Source organism: Zingiber officinale, chromosome 10B (genome assembly GCF_018446385.1).
Source record: "Zingiber officinale cultivar Zhangliang chromosome 10B, Zo_v1.1, whole genome shotgun sequence".
NCBI lineage: Eukaryota > Viridiplantae > Streptophyta > Magnoliopsida > Zingiberales > Zingiberaceae > Zingiber > Zingiber officinale.
The window spans coordinates 41,999,980-42,016,985 of record NC_056005.1 but is presented as its reverse complement, the minus strand read 5'-3'; the positions used below and the strand labels follow the sequence as shown (position 1 = coordinate 42,016,985).

Below are 17,006 nucleotides of genomic sequence, written 5' to 3'. Positions count from 1 at the left end.
AGGTGACGGAACCCTAATAAGGTATTCTGTAGGGATTTCATACCAAGAGTGAATGGAAGTTAGATCGCCAGCGGTGAAGGAGGAACAAATTTGAGCATACCAAGGGAGTAGAGATTCTTCGGCCATGTCAAGAAACTGAAACACTTAAAGATGACTTACTGAATCCTAAGGGGGAAGAAGATCAGAGAAGATGAAGAAGTGCGAGTTGTGGAGAAAGGTCGGGAAAGAAAATCGCCAAGGAATAACTGGAGGAAGACGAAGAGTGAAAAACTTAAAAAAGGCTTAGGGTTTTAGGGCAATGTAAGGATCGCCGTTGAAATAAAATGATTTGGTAAAGAAGAGCCATTTATTTACCAAGGAGAATGTGTGATAAGACATGAACGAGAAATGTACCGGGGGTTACTTGAAAAAAGAATTAAGAAGGGTACGTGGCGCTCACCCAGGAAGGGGCATTTATGATAGACACACTACAACAAAAACCCTCATAGACATCGGTTTTCCACCGCTGTCTATTACATTTTCGACTGATGTCTATGAAGGTGATGTAAAAGGTCTGTCATTTTAGACATCGGGTTAAAACCGGTGTAGTATCACTTAACGACATCGGGTGTAAAACCGATGTAATATTATATGTTAATAACACCAGTTTTGGCAGCAGTATACGACCGATGTAATATTAGTTAATGACACCGGTTTTGCAACGGTAGAAAACCGATGTAATATCAATATTGTTTAACGACACAAATCCGATTTCTGAAATAGTGAAAAACCAATGTTATCACCAAGCAAATCATAAAATTAAGTTAATATTATTAATTCACTAACAAAATCACAAATAAAAATGCACCGATGTATCTAAACACACCAAGTCAATATCCATATAACCAACACATAAATATTCTTCTTATAACATAAAAAGATAATAGATATTGTGCACATCAAGTCGGTATCCACAAATTACACAACTATTCTTCTTACAACATCAAAAGGTAATAGATAGTACACAAATATGTTTCTTACTGGTGCCAACGTTATCCTTCTTGCTCTGTGCATAGTAGCTAAGTTTACCCGTGAAGCTAAACCGGGCACAGATAATCCTCCAGAACTGATGCTTCTTCCCATGTTACCACTACCAACAATGTTGCCTACAGAGCTTGTAAGTCTTGGCCCTACATTACCCAATACTGGAGAAACTCCCAAACCAGGAACAAAACTACGATTCCTAGAAGCTGAACTTGAGGAAATTCCAGTTATTGACCAATGACTCCATTAACATTACTACTACTAAAAGCATGATTTCCAACAACATTAATACCCCCTTCTATTTGTGACACAAGAGCTATGAGGCATCTGCATGAAAAAAAAATCCAGAATCAATACTATAAAACACATTCAAAGGACTATATGATGCAGTGAAGTAATGTGGAAATAAAGTCATGCCAGACCTGAGATAATACAACCAAAAGATTGTTTGATGAGAATCGTCCACTAGGAATGCTTCCTCCTGGTTGCTGAACACCACCTGATGGTACAACACCCATTGCGGCCTCTCTGGATGCAAGCGAACCAGGTACATTTGGCAAGTTGAAGCTTCCATGAATATTATGCAATCCTTGAAGACCACCTATTTTTTTACAAACCGTAATCAAAATTCCACATACAAGCAAAATTTCACATGAATATGTTAATAAAGTTTATGTAGGAATGTCTAACCAGAAGGATGGAACCCAGGCACTACCGCAAACTGGCCAAAAAACAATGTGGTATAGGGTCGGCCTGAGGAGTCCGCAAGATTAGATGTTGAACCATTAAGAGTTGACTGTACCAAGAGACCCAGTAATTTGATCAACAAAAGCAAGACTAGTAAAAGCACAGGGCATGGGCTAGGTGCTAACAAACTTGGTATTCTAACCAACAAGAAAGAAACAACCGCGTCAAGTTAGTATTTACATAAACTGTATTGAACACCTGCACCAAACAACAAAAGCTACTCATCTCTAACAATTGAAACTCAGCTAAGAATAAGAGATTATATTATTAATACCAAGAGTAAAATTACATCAGATACAAATCCCATACATAAAATAACAGATAGTCAATTTGGGATGAATATTGAAGTCTATAACTATTTATTCTACTTCTCTCCATCAAGCTAGAACATAATGGAGCATAGACATTGATGCTGCTTAGTTTGTCAAGTTGTACTCAATAAAGATTTGATTATCAATTTAGTAACCTTGTGATTTCTTAAACCATGTTGTAAAAATTTGTTTGACAGCATAGATAACTTTCTTAAATTGGAACATACCCTAGTGATTTCTCTGTATACACCCTAGTACGATGTTTATGAAATTTATCTAGTAATCATGAATAATACCAAGGAGAATCCAGTGATCATGAAAAATAGTTTTAAGTAAAATAAATTATTTCCATCAACGAGAGAAAATATCCCAAATAATCCTCACAAAATGTCTAGATGAAGCCTTTTGCAACTAAGTGTATTTTCTACTGATCAATGTTGTCAACCACAACTATATTTAACAATAAAAACTATAGTTGTTAAATCATACAATTCAAAATTCTCGGGGGCACTACTCAGTTCGTAGGCACAAGATCCAGTTTTGTTAACAAGAGTATTATTATATGTCAACTGAAAATGAGATGCAATTAAAAAAAAATATCAAGTAGTATTTCATCAACTTGAAAATATCAGCAGTTATCTCATAAAATTGATTGGTCTAAAAGGAAAACTATGATTTTGTCTCACAAATTTTCCATAGAAAATATATGGAAAGGAGAGAATTAGAAAAACTTGAACATCGAGCATACAGGTTATACAGTCCTATGTCATGCGAATGAGACTAGAAAATGCAATTAATAAACTGAAAATAAGAAAAACAAGAATTACATTTAGAAGCCAAGACATTATAACTTTGCCAAATTACATTTGGACTTGGATAAAATGTTACCTATCAGTAATAAAATTGTGAATAATGAAATAGGTATAAACATCTGTAAGCTATGAAACATCAACTGACAAGAAGATTACCTGCATATAAGTCAGTTGTTTGTTCTCCTCCTCTAGAAATTTTTCCTATTCGAGAGATGAAAACCATTAAGAGCATAAACAAAATTAAGAGAGAAAAACATTCAACAAATTAAAACTCGAGGGAATATGTATGCCAACATTCTTCTTGTGCATCTTCCAGATTTCCATCTAGAATTGGCAAGAAATGAGAATCAATTCAACAAACAAAGGTAATCTCAATTGAAATGACAAGCAAATACCATTAAACAAATTTCTCACTTGCTTTTCCCTTACGCTGGTGACCCAATCTGGAGTGCCTCCTCAATAGGAATCAATTCCTTTGGGTAAAGGGAGTTGAGATCCTCACCCTTAAGATGCCTAATTTGCACAGAACAAAGCCATCATAAGAGAGCACAAACTTCACCAGATGAGTGATACATATGAACCATATGAATAAAACAATATATTAGCACACCAAACCTTAGTTCAATATGCATGTTGTCGTTTTCTTTCTTAACTCGCTCAATTTCAACGCTCAGACTCTGCAAAAGACAACAATTTGCTTCACGGAAAATTGAAAATGATTCATTTGGTGAAGAGAGAAAATTTGACTTAAAAATGAGATGAATGGAATAAAAAAAAATAGAATCTCCATGATTTTGCACAAGATATCAGAAATTTCTTATTCACCATTTAGATTCATGGATGAAACTAGAGTCATCTAAAACAAAGGAAGAGAGAGAGAAAAAAAAGTGCATTTTTAATTTAGCAACGATACCTCATGCTTGGAATCCCAGAGCTTTTCGTCGGAGTTCGTCTGGTACCTCATGCTACTTTTTTTTTCCTAATTTTGCGCCAAGGGAAAATATTTTTATCTGAGATTATTATTCGCAGAGTTCGCATTAAGTGAGCAAACTAAAACGTAAAACATGTAATATTTGAGAAATCTAAAATTAGGAAATAAGACCAAGAAGGAAGGGAAAGGGAGAACGGAGGTGAAGACAAAGAAGCAAAGATAAGCAATAAGAGAGTTGGGGATATTAAAAGCAAGAAGGGAAAAAGGGGGGGAAAGAGAGCTTCATCTTGGGAGCCCAAAGGAATCGGGTTCTCAGATAAAGCACCGAAAAAGAAGAGGAAAGGAAGAAATTTTGGATCCAACATTTATGGGATCATTCAAAAAAAATACGAAGCAGGAAGATGAACACAAAACAAACCAAAAAACCACCGAACTCAGACCTAAACCTCGATCATTGTCCCCGTAGCCGTACGTCTGGGTCAGAAAAAAAAACAAAGAGATCATTCGCAGAGCTCCTAACCAAGTTCCCCTCAAGATTGCTCAAACGAAAATCAACTCCACCACTGAAGAAAGAAACAATAAAAAAGAAGACAGATGGATATTAGAAAGAATAAGAAAACCTCGAACACGGCTACCGAGACTTATTAGTCAAGATTCAGTCTCTCCATCCTCTCCGCACAGCAAAACTGGGACAAAAGAGGTGGAGAAAACGCAAGAAAACTGAGAGAGGAGAGTACCGAACACGCTGTCTCGAATCCAACGCCGACCACAGGAAACGAACACTCTCGCTCGATTTCTCGATTCCATTCTTCTATCGGATTCCATTGATCTTGGACGAAACTAGAGTCATCTTCATTTGGTGTGGTTGTCCCTGCTCGAGAGGGGAAGAGGCGTCGATCTAGGAAGGGAAAAGGGAGATGAGGCTAAGAGATGGTCGGACGGCTAGCGGCGAGGAGGAAAGTGATGGTGGCGTTGCGACGGTATACGGTGGACGGCGCAATATAGATTTAGGTTTGGAGGGAAGAGTGAAATGTTACAAATTTTGGCTAAATATTAGTGGGAAAATTAAATTATTTTATTTTATCATAGACACCGGATTTTAAAAACCGCTGTTAAAATCGGTGTCTATTAACAAAAAAAAAAATGCGCTCACAGACATCGGCTTAAAAACCGATGTCTATGAGCGAAAATATGCGCTTATAGACATCGGTTTTTAGAAAAACTAGTGTAAAATATTTAAAGACATCGGTTTTTGCTTAAAACCGTTGTTGTTCCACCGATGTCTATGAGGGTTTTTCTTGTAGTAACAGAACAAATCAAATCATACACTGAACTGCCATATCTTCGAACATTCTCTTTTCGTTTAAGGACCAATTACTAATAAGACCACTGGGAAAAATCACGCGAATCTTAAAAGATGGATGAAACAAAACTTGAAAATAAGGAAGCTACCCTAATTAATTGTAAGCCCGACCGACTGTGTGTGCAAAAGAGAACCCTGAAGACCGGTCGAACTCATATTCAGTCAGACATACACATAGGATCCCTCATTCGACTAATCACACGACCAACAACAAGAAACACTTAGCAAGGTAAAAAGCATAATCAAATACAAACACAGAACTTTACATCAACATTAGTAATGTTACAATTATAACTCTTAAACTTCCATAAACCAACACAGCAAATAAATAAACTTCTACTAATTTTGCTGCCTGGAGTTAGTAAATCATTCTGTCTATTTCAAGTAGGGGCACGTGGTAAAGTGATAACTTGAACAAATTTTGGAAATATAGGGGTCGGGTAAGCCAACTCATTATCACGTTCTGTGGGATGAAAACAATTTTTCTAAAGATCAGGAATATTTCACAAGGTATGATTTCCGATAGGAAAATCTGTCATCCAACGAAATTTAACTTTTATTTGAAACCACCAGATTGTTCTTCCCATCCCAAGTATGGGCATGTAATAGAATGACAGCCTAGACAAAAGGGAGGAGTTCATCTTGTCCTCTGGCGCTTGTGTGATTCACCCTCCAAGACTTGTGACTGAGAAGTTACCTCTAATTTGATCCGATCCAACTCAGCTTGTAGAAAACCCACCTTAGCCTTCTGTTGGTCTAATTCTTATTGTTGTTGTAATATTAGCAAACCATCTACATGAACCTTCCTAGTTAGTGTTGGGTTTTTCAGGGTCGTAAAAACTGCTTTTTGCGTTGCGAAAACCCCGAATCCCATGTCACCTGATCCATGTGACGTTATAAAAACAAAATTTTATACGTGTACGAGTTTCTCTAACCTAGATCTACACTAGATCTACAAAGAAAAAGAGATTACCCTTGATGCGAAGCCCTTCGCAAATCCCGCTCATCCAAGGTTCGCCGAATCTCAAGGTTGTCAAGTGTACAACCCTCTATGTGTATCCACACGAACAAATCGATAGAGAGAACCTCTAAAGATGTGATGGCAACCTTAGAGGATCAGCAATGGTGAAGGAGAGGGAGAGAAGAAAGGTAGAGAGAAAGAAGAAAACTTGAATGAAAAATCAATTCACTCTTGTAACCCCTACCAAAGTGGTCGGCCACTTTATGCTTCTAAACCCCCATGGAATATCAAGAGTCAAGTCTCTTGATCTCCTCCATGAGGTGGCATGTGGTCAAGTCAAACATGACTAAATGAAGAAGCCTTGATAATGTGCATTGGTCAAGTTAAAGTCAAGTCAAAACTTGACTCTTTATCTTCCTACTTAAGTCAAGTCAAACTTGATCTTTTTCTCTCCCATGGTTGATCAAATCTAACCATTGGTTCAAGTCAATTTTAATTTAATGAATCACTATTCATTGAATTAAATTGACTCAATGAGTCTAAGTCCAAATTAGACTCATTTAACACATGAACCAAATTGAGTCCAACTCAATTAGTTTACTTTGGATTACTCTTAATCCAATTTGGTTCATCACATGAACATAATCCTCTTGGTTCATCAAATGAACCTAATCTCCATCTAATTTCCCTTTGTGTGTGACCCTATAGGTTCTTGTAACGTTGGCAATGCTTCTAAACCCATTTAGAAGCATAAGTAATGAGTGGTATCTAGCAACACATCATTACTACCCAAGTTACAAGAATGTTGAGATCCAACATCACCTTGTGACTACTAATTGTGACTCTTCACAATATGTGACAATGTCCTTCTATCCTAGACATTTAGGTTGATCAAATCTGAGGCATAGACGGTGTCATCCTCTGATCAATCTAAAGCTTGAACTCCAAGTAGGCTCACTCTGATCAAATGAGCTCAATATCTCATATTAACTCACTTGGGCATGGCCATGCACTTAGTGGTCTTACTCTATCAAGAATAACGATGTCACTCCTGTTATATAGGAGGGATAGATCCCATCTACATCACTCACATCTCTCCGCATAATTTGTTACATATCCAGTAATCGCCTTTATAGTCCACCCAGTTACGGGTGACGTTTGACGAAGCCAAAGTATGTAACTCCTTATGTAGGGAACCATGGTGACTTCAGGTCCAAGGACTAATAGTCATACTAATAGCCACATGAGAAAGTATATGACACTCATATAACGATCCATGATACTTTCTCATGGCGGGTCATTCAGTATACATTCTCCAATGCATACCCATGTGTCAACTTGATATCTCTATATCCATGACTTGTGAGATCAAGTCATCGAGTTGACCTACATGCTAGTCTTGTCGCATTAACATTATCCCTGAATGTTAATACTTGACTAGGAATGATTAAGAGTAGTGTTTCCTATATCATCTCACTATCGATTCAACCAATCCATTGATATAGGTAAGAACCTTCTACTTAAGGACGCTATTAAACTTAGTTATTTGACACCAATACAAGTAAGTATAATAACCATAAACAAATGCCTTTATATACATAAAAAATATGATACAATGAGTCCATACAACAATCATCAAATGATTGACTCTAGGGCTCTAACTAACAATCTCCCACTAGCACTAGTGTCAATCAGTATAGGCTCTAAGGCCTAATGACCTAGTGTGACCATCATGCTTTCTCTGTGCGAAAGCCTTAGTCAAGGGATCTGCGATGTTAGCCTCTGTGGGTACTCTGCAAATCTTCACATCTCCTCTATCGATAATCTCTCGAATGAGATGGAAGCGTCGTAGTATGTGTTTGGTCTGCTGGTGTGAACGAGGTTCCTTAGCCTGCGCAATTGCTCCATTGGTGTCACAATAGAGCTCTATGGGATTTGCAATGCTAGGAACCACCCCAAGCTCAGTATTAAACTTGCAGATCCAAACTGCCTCCTTTGCTGCTTCTGATGCAGCAATATACTCGGCCTCTGTTGTAGAATCAGCAACTGTGTCCTTCTTCGAACTCTTCTAGCTCACAGCACCACCATTCAAGCAAAACACGAACCCAAACTGCGATCTATAATCATCCTGGTCAGTTTGGAAGCTGTCATCACTGTAACCCTTTATAGTTAGCTCATCATCGCCTCCATATATCAAGAAATATTCTTTAGTCCTTCTCAAGTACTTAAGAATATTTTTGACCGTAATCCAGTGACTTTCACCTGGATCTGACTGGTATCTGCTCGTCATGCTCAAAGCATATAAGACATCAGGACGAGTACATATCATTACGTACATGATAGATCCTATGGCTAAAGAATAAGGGATCTAATCCATGCGGTCTCTCTCCTCTCTAGAAGAGGGACCTTGAGTCTTCGAAAGACTCACACTATGTGACATCGGCAAAAATCCCTTCTTGGAGTTCTGCATGGAAAACTGAAGTAATACCTTGTCAATGTATGTACTCTGACTTAGGCCAAGCAATCTCGTAGATCTATCTCTATAGATCTATATGCCTAGAATGCGGGATGTTTCACCTAAGTCCTTCATTGAGAAACGAGTCTCTAGCCAAGTCTTGACAGACTGCGGCAAAGGGATGTCTTTCCCAATGAGTAGTATGTCATCCACATACAATATAAGGAAGACAACTGTGTTCCCTTCAACATTCTTGTAGACATAAGGTTCATCTTCATTCTTGATGAAACCAAACTGTTTGATCGCATCATCGAATCGAAGATTCCAGCTCCGAGAAACTTGCTTTAGTCCATAAATGGACCTATGCAGCTTGCATACTCTACCAGTATGCTGTGGATCTACAAAACCCTCAGGTTGTGTCATGTACACATCCTCAAGTAGGTTACCATTTAGAAATGTGATTTTGACATCCATCTGCCCGATCTCATAATCGTGGTATGCTGCAATAGCAAGCATGATCCGAATGGACTTAAACATCGCTACTGGAGAAAAGGTTTCATCATAGTCAATACCATGAATTTGCTTGAAACCTTTAGCTACCAAGAGACCCTTATAAATAAGTCCATCTATGTCAGTCTTTCTCTTAAAGACCCACTTACACCCCAATGGGTTTGACCCCTTCAGGTGGAGCAACCAAAGTTTATACTTGGTTAGTGTACATGGATTCCATCTCGGATCTCATGGCCTCTATCCATTTCTCGAAATCTGGTCTCATCATAGCTTTCTGATAGGAGGTAGGCTCATCCTCAATGAGCACAACGTCATCATGGTCAGACAAGAGAAATGAGTATCTCTCAGGCTGACGACGTACCCTATCAGATCTGCGAAGAGGTAGGTCAACTCGAACTGGTTGTGGTTCCTCAATTCCTTGTGGAACAACATCATCCACAACACTTTGTGATTCAAGTTCAACTTGCATCGAGGCTTCAGTGCTATGGTCCACATCTTGAACTTCTTCAAGATCGAACGTACTCCCACTAGTCTTTCTAGAAACAAAATCCCTTTCTAGAAATACCCCAGTCTTAGCCACAACTATCTTGTGTTGACTGGAATGTAGAAGTAATATCCCTTCGTTTCCTTGGGATATCCAATAAAATTGTACTTATCATATTTGGGTCCCAATTTGTCCGAGACTTGACGTCGAACGTAAGTCTCACAACCCCAAATCCTCATAAAAGACACCTTGGCATCTCTCCCAGTCCATATCCTATATGGTGTCTTTATTACAGCCTTAGATGGAACTCGGTTGAGAATGAAGGCTGCTGTGTCTAGAGCATAGCCCCAAAGATACATGGGAAGATCTGTATGACTAATCATAGACCGTACCATATCTAATAAGGTACGATTCCTCCTTTCAGATACACCATTCCACTGTGGTGTTCCAAGAGGAGGGAGTTGAGATAAAATCCCACACTCAGCTAGATAGTCACGAAACTCATGGCTAAGGTATTCACCACCTCGATCTGATCGAAGTATCTTAATACTCTTGCCAAGCTGGTTTTGTACTTCATTCTTGAATTCTTTTAACTTTTCAAAGGATTCTGACTTATGTGTCATCAGATACACGTAACCATATCTACTGAAGTCATCTGTAAATATGATGAAGTACCTATAACCACCCCTGGCAGCGACATTGAAAGGGTCAAAGTCAGTCGCTCTTTCGCTGTATCCACTAAAGAGAGTCTTGGTCATCTTGCCCAGTAGGCATGACTCGCATGTCTCAAAAGATTCAAAATCAAATGAGTCCAGCAAACCATCTTTATAGAGCTGGGATAAGTGTTTGTCATTTATATGACCTAAGCGACAGTGCCAGATATAGGTTTGGTTCATGTCATTTGACTTGAACCTCTTGGTACTTATGTTATAGATAGGGTTCTCAAGGTCTAGAATATAGAGTCCGTTCATCAGAGGTGCACTACAATAGAACATATCATTTAAATAAACTGAACAGCATTTGTTCTTTATTATAAATGAAAAGCCTTTCTTGTCTAAACAAGAAACTGATATAATGTTCTTAGTCAGAGTAGACACATAACAATAATCATCCAATTTTAGTACAAGCCTAGAGGGCAGAGATAGAGAATAAGTTCCTACAGCAACAGTAGCAACCCGTGCTCCATTGCCTAGGCGTAGGTCCACCTCGCCCTTCGTCAATGCCTTGCTATTTCTCAGCGCCTGCACATTAGTACAAATGTGAGAATCACATCCGGTATCTAATACCCATGATGAAGAAATAGATAGATTGACTTCTATAACATATATACCTGAAGTGGAAGTCTCACTTCTCTTCTTCTTAAGATCTTCCAGGTACACTTTGCAGGTCTGACCGAAGTGGAAGCAGGTAGCATCCTTGGCAACCCCTCCTTTGGGTTTCAGTGCATTGCCTTTTCCCTTGGCTTGAGACTTTCCCTTACCTTTGGGCTTGCCCTTGCCCTTGTGTTTCTGAACCATCAGAATAGAGTTGGGTTTAACCTTCTTAAGGTTGAACTCAGTAGTTCTTAACATGCTAAGCAGCACGGGCAGTGGCTTGTCAATTTCGTTCATGTTGTAATTTAGAACAAATTGACTATAGCTATCTGGCAAGGATTGTAAGATCAAGTCAGTGGCCAACTCTTGGCCAAGTGAGAATCCCAACCTCTGTAAGTTTTCTATATACCCAATTATCTTGAGTACATATGGGCCTACGGGAGTCCCGTCTTGCATCTTGCACTGAAACAGTGCCTTAGAGATCTCGAATCTCTCGTGCCTCGCTTGTCCTTGATATAGTTGACGAAGATGTTCAACCATATCATAAGCACCCATCAACTCATGTTGCTTCTGAAGCTCAGAGTTCATGGTCGTGAGCATTAGACAGGACACATCTAATGCGTCATCTTGATGCTTCTTGTAAGCATCTCGGTCAGCTCGTGTGGCAGTGGCAGGAGGTGCCTTGGGAATGGGCTGCTCCTTGTGTGAGAACGATTCTCAGGTTCCTGTACCAGTCCAGGAAGTTAGCTCCATTGAGCTTGTCCTTATCAAGGATAGAACGCAGGGAGAAGGAGTTCGTGTTTGACGACATGGCAATCTACAACAGAAAAATGCAGAAAATAAATATCATATTCTATTAATCATTTAATTAGGTCTTTAATTAAATGATGCTCCCACTGAATTATAAATCTTTGTAGAATCAAGTCATGGACGTCGTCAAACTACACTAGATTCTAACTAGCTATAATTCGTGCGGGACAAGATCCACATCATACTATGCCTTGAGTTAGTTTTGGCTAAATCGCCCAAGACTTAGTATGATCGGTAGGTAACTAATTACCAATTACATCTCTATGCAACTCTTGTTATAGGATCAAGATCCACATGTATATTAAAACTTGAGTTAGCTTTGGCTAAATCGCCCAAGAGTTAATATAAATGTAATTTTGACCTATCTACCAACCATTGGAAAATGCGTATAGTTAAACTCGATCCAATTGAGTTAACTAGTTACTCAATCTAATTGAGTTGTATTCACCCATGAGTTGATAGGCGGGACCAAGATTGTCCCTCCGCACCCTACCAAGATAATATGCGTTGCTCTACTTTGGCAGATTCAACAACAACATGTGATCAAGGTAGTGATGGGTATCACAACATTCTTCCAGTACTTGATTTACCCTTTCTGTTTGTCCGTCCGTCTGGGGGTGGAAGGCAGTGTTGAACAATAGCTTGGTGCCAAGGGCTTTTTGAACACATTCCCAGAAATGTGAAACAAAACGACCATCTCGGTCAGAAATAATGGTCTTAGGAATCCCATGTAATCTGACAATTTCCTTGACGTATAATTGGGCTAATTGCTCAACAGAATAGGTCATCTTAATTGCCAGAAAGTGGCTAGATTTTGTCAATCTATCCACGATTACCTATATAGCGTCGTAGCCATTTGTTGTCTTGGGTAAACCCGAGATGAAATCCATAGATATATCTTCCCATTTCCATTCTGGAATTCGGATTGGCTGCAGTAATCCTCCAGGTCTCTGGTGTTCTGCTTTAACCTGCTAACAGGTCAAACAGGTACTGACATACTGAGCCATATCTCTTTTCATACTGGACCACCAGAATTTCTTTTTCAGATCTTGGTACATCTTAGTGGAACCCGGATGCATCATATAGGGTGTTGTATGAGCTTCTTCTAGTATTTTCTTTCGCAGGTCTGGATCCTCAGGGATACATAATCGATCCTTGAGGTATAATATTCCACTATCTGCGATACAGAACCCGTCATTCTTTCCCTCTAAGGTTTCTTGCTTAATTATTTGGAGACTTTGGTCACTAGTTTGCTTCTCTAATATATTTTCGAACAATGTCGGTGCTAAGGTCAAAGTGGAGAGTTGCCCGGACATGTTTTCGACCCAGCGACGCGTAATGTTCCTCGGCTTCTCAAAAATTTTGACTATTGATTCGCCTTCCGTATTAGATAAGACTTTAGTATACTGACTAAAGTTAGGCAGCTGACCTGTGACAACTGTGGAAGCATTAGCCGCATCCTCCTTGGTGATGGAGAAAATTCTGGCATTCGTCGCTACTGGCGGAGCTTCAAGTCTCCCTTGACTTATCTGCGGGCCTTCTATTGCAGCTTGCATCATGTGTAGTTGTGGAAGCACACCTTTGTTCTGAACCTGCAGAGGGATAGGTGTCTGGATCTGAGTAGGGCAGTTTCGAGCCATATGTCCTTCCATCCCACAGTTGTAGCATCTGTTTGTACCTATACGGCATACCCCTGGGTGCTTCTTTCCACAAGTAGTACATTGACGGAACATTAGTTGCTTGTTGGCTAGACCACTCTTGGAATCACCCCATTGCTTCCTCTTGCCACTGGGATTTCCTTTCCAGCTGGTGCGGTTACTTTGTGATTTCGGTCCTCCTGACTGAGTCTGATTCTTGCCCTCATTCATTGCCTTCTGATAGTGTTCCGTGATCAGGGCGCTGCTGATTAATTCTTCGGCGGTCTGCGGTCTATTAACTCCGCCGGCTACGTTCAAGGCTATCTCAGGTCTGAGCATCTTCAGCATAAGTCTGACTCTTTCTCTCTCTGTACTGACCAACTCTGGGCACAGGTGTGCTAGGCGGTTGAATTTCTTAACGGCTTCATTGACGGATAGATCACCTTGCCGGAACTCAGTAAATTCATCATAGTTTTTATTTGTGACTCGCATATGGAAAAATTCTTCGAAAAATTTGCCTCAAGTCCGCCCACATCATCGATTTTCTTTTCTTTTCACCTTTACTCTGTCCCACCACATTCGGCATCTCCAGAAGGCGAATGATGCACATTTAACCTTCTCGTGTTCAGGCCAATCCAAACTCTACTATGCTTTCCACCGTCTTGAACCAGGCGTCCCATGGTTCACAGTTTCGAGAAAGTTTCGCTTCAATCTCTACCATCAAATATGCCTCTGACGAACCATGGGCCTACTGGTGGTGCAGTGGTATCGGGCAATTGTAGGTATTACTGGTACCACATTCTGGTGTCCTGGCGGGGTGACAGGATTTCCTTGTTGATTTAGCAGAGCAGTGATCATTTGCTGCTGTTCCGTAACTTGACGCTGGAGCTCGGTAACTACATGCATCAAATCAGGTAGAGGTGTTGTTTCCTCTGCTCTGGTATTACGTCTTCTAGCCATCCTTATCTTCATTAATGACAACATAGCTAGTGTAAGTTATTATCATTCCTAACCGGACTAATGAAAGGTTAATGTCATTTCTAATTAGTTGTAAGTTTGTTGTGTTATTATCATCCCTAACCTACCATCATGCAACCTAAACTAAAATTGTGACTTAAAAGAATAAAGTAAGCATGCATACTATTAGAGTACCATAAATAAAATAATTAAATAAACTGAGCATAAACATTATGAATAAAATAAATAAATAACTGAGCATAATCATAAAAAAAATAACTAAATAAACTGAGCATAAGCATCATAAAATAAATAAATAAACTGAGCATAAACATAAAAGAAATAATTAGACTGAGCATAAGCATCGTAACGAAATTTTACTAAGCATAAAAAAATAATTTCTTACTTGGGGCGGCAGAAAGAGACTCGGTGTGTGTGCAGTGGGAAGGCTAACTTGGCTCTGATACTAAACTGTAATGCCCGCCCTCCCTGCTACTCAAAGGGACGGGGCTACTTACTTACTTAACTATTCCAGGATACATACATATTCAAAAATTCTTTCTTATAACATAAAGCAGCGGAAATGTCATAGAGTTATACTGGAATGTAACATAATTACAACGGTTCATGTCAAACATAACAAAAAGATTATAGCAGGTCTTATTTGTCTCACCCGAGCCACTGCCACACACATCTCCTTGCCTCTCCTGCAGCACCCTTAGGTCGTCCATCCCTTGCCCTTATTTGTGGTACAAGGAAGTAAGCTATGAGCACACGAGCTCAGTAAGATTCTTTCCTACTCACAAAATCCGTATCTCAAGTATAATCATACAAGCATATCATCAATGAACAAATAACAAAATCATCCATATGTGAGCATAGTTTCTTATCATAACATATCATTATGAATCATGTTTCTAACATGTCATAAATAAAGGAATCATATGACGTAAATCATGAGAAGCATAACATATCATGAAACATAGAAAGCAACATATCATATATAAATGGGTGCATTATGCAAAATGTCTTTTTAAAAACATATGCCATGTCGAGTGCAAAATGTCTTTATACATATCTTTTAATACTTGAACATAATATCATCATCATGAGGGCCCGACTTGTACCACATACATACATAAATGCGCGTAATCCCTAGGACAGGGTAGCTAGCCCCGAACCTACTAGGGATCTAGACCCGTTCACAGTTCGTCGGTCTAGGGGCGTACTAAGGAGCTCATCCCTTTTTACTAGACCCGTTCATAGTCCGTCGGTCTAGGGGCGCTTATGGAGCCCACCCTTGGTACAAGCCATACAAAGTAAAATACATGTCATGCATATCATATCATCATAATTGTCATATCATATCATCATAAGTGTCATATCATATCATCATAAATGTCATGCTCTTGTCTTAACATAAAGAGTGCTCTTAATCCCAACTTAAGGGAAGCAACTCCTTGCCATTTCTTATCATATCATAAGGCATGCATTCTTGGCACATGGCCATCATATAAAACCATTATCATGCTTGGTTCATAAGCTTACATGGATGAGCATGCAACATATTGAAATCATACATACTTGAGTACATAATCATCATAAGGATCATCTCATGCATAATTCATAACATACATAATCAACATGTTACTGATCTCATCATAAAGCATGCACACTTAAACATAAAACATATCATAAACAAATTCATGGCTTGCTAAGTTTAAGTTTAAAACTTTCTTGAATTCTAAGTTATGGTCATGGCCGAAAGTTCATAACAAAAGAATACTCCTAAGCCACATACAACATGAATACTTAGCAAATCTCATAACATATCATAAGAAGTCTATGAACATACTAAACTAGGTTTTGAGTTTCATGAACCCTAACATCTTATCATAGCTGAAACATCATGTAACAAGAAGTAAACTTCTAAGCAACACATGAACATAAATACTTAGCCAAATTGCTAACATATCATAAGGCAGTCTATGAACATACTAGATTAGGTTTTAAGCTTTGTGAAACCCTAAATTCTTATCATGGCCGAAACTTCATAAGCTAAGGATATACACTTCTAAACAACATGTAGCATGAACACCTAGCTAATTTCATCATATATCATAAAGAAGTCTATAAGCACACTAAATTAGGTTTGGAGCTTCATGAACCCTAAGGATTCATTATGGCCGAAACTCCATCATGTAGGAAATGCAATTCTAAGCAACTCATAAGTACAAGTTTCTATCCCATTTTATAACATATCATCAAGAAACCTATGAGCATACTAACTTAGGTTTTCGGCTTCATGAACCCTAAAAATTATCATAGCCAAAACATCATGCAACAAGAAGTAGACCTCTAATAAATCTCTTAACATGAATACTTAGCCAATTTGATATCATATCACAAGGAAGCCTATGAACATGCTAAATTAGGTTTAGAGCTTTATGAAACCCTAAATCACTATCTTGGCCGAACCTTCACAACTAGGAAATAAACTTATGAACAACATGTAAACATAAATCTTTTTAGTTAATTTCATAACATATCACATGGAGGTCTATGATAATACTAAATTAGGTTTTGAGTTTCATGAACCCTAATATTTCCATCATGGCCAAAACTTCCTTCAAGCAAGACATAAATTCTAGACAACATATGAACATGAATCTTTAGCAAATTTCATGACACA

At 38.7% G+C, this 17,006-nt stretch overlaps 1 long non-coding RNA gene across 1 annotated transcript; it reads right to left on the bottom strand.

Annotated features, from left to right (window-relative positions):
* Positions 1-1,758: 1,758 nt before the first annotated feature.
* LOC122030195 lies at positions 1,759-3,837 on the bottom strand. The gene is made up of 6 exons (XR_006125340.1): positions 3,807-3,837; positions 3,509-3,570; positions 3,308-3,406; positions 3,188-3,217; positions 3,050-3,094; positions 1,759-1,819 (listed from the first exon to the last, which is right to left on the bottom strand). It is a non-coding gene; the product is annotated as an uncharacterized LOC122030195 (long non-coding RNA).
* Between the last annotated feature and the right edge of the window lie 13,169 nt (positions 3,838-17,006).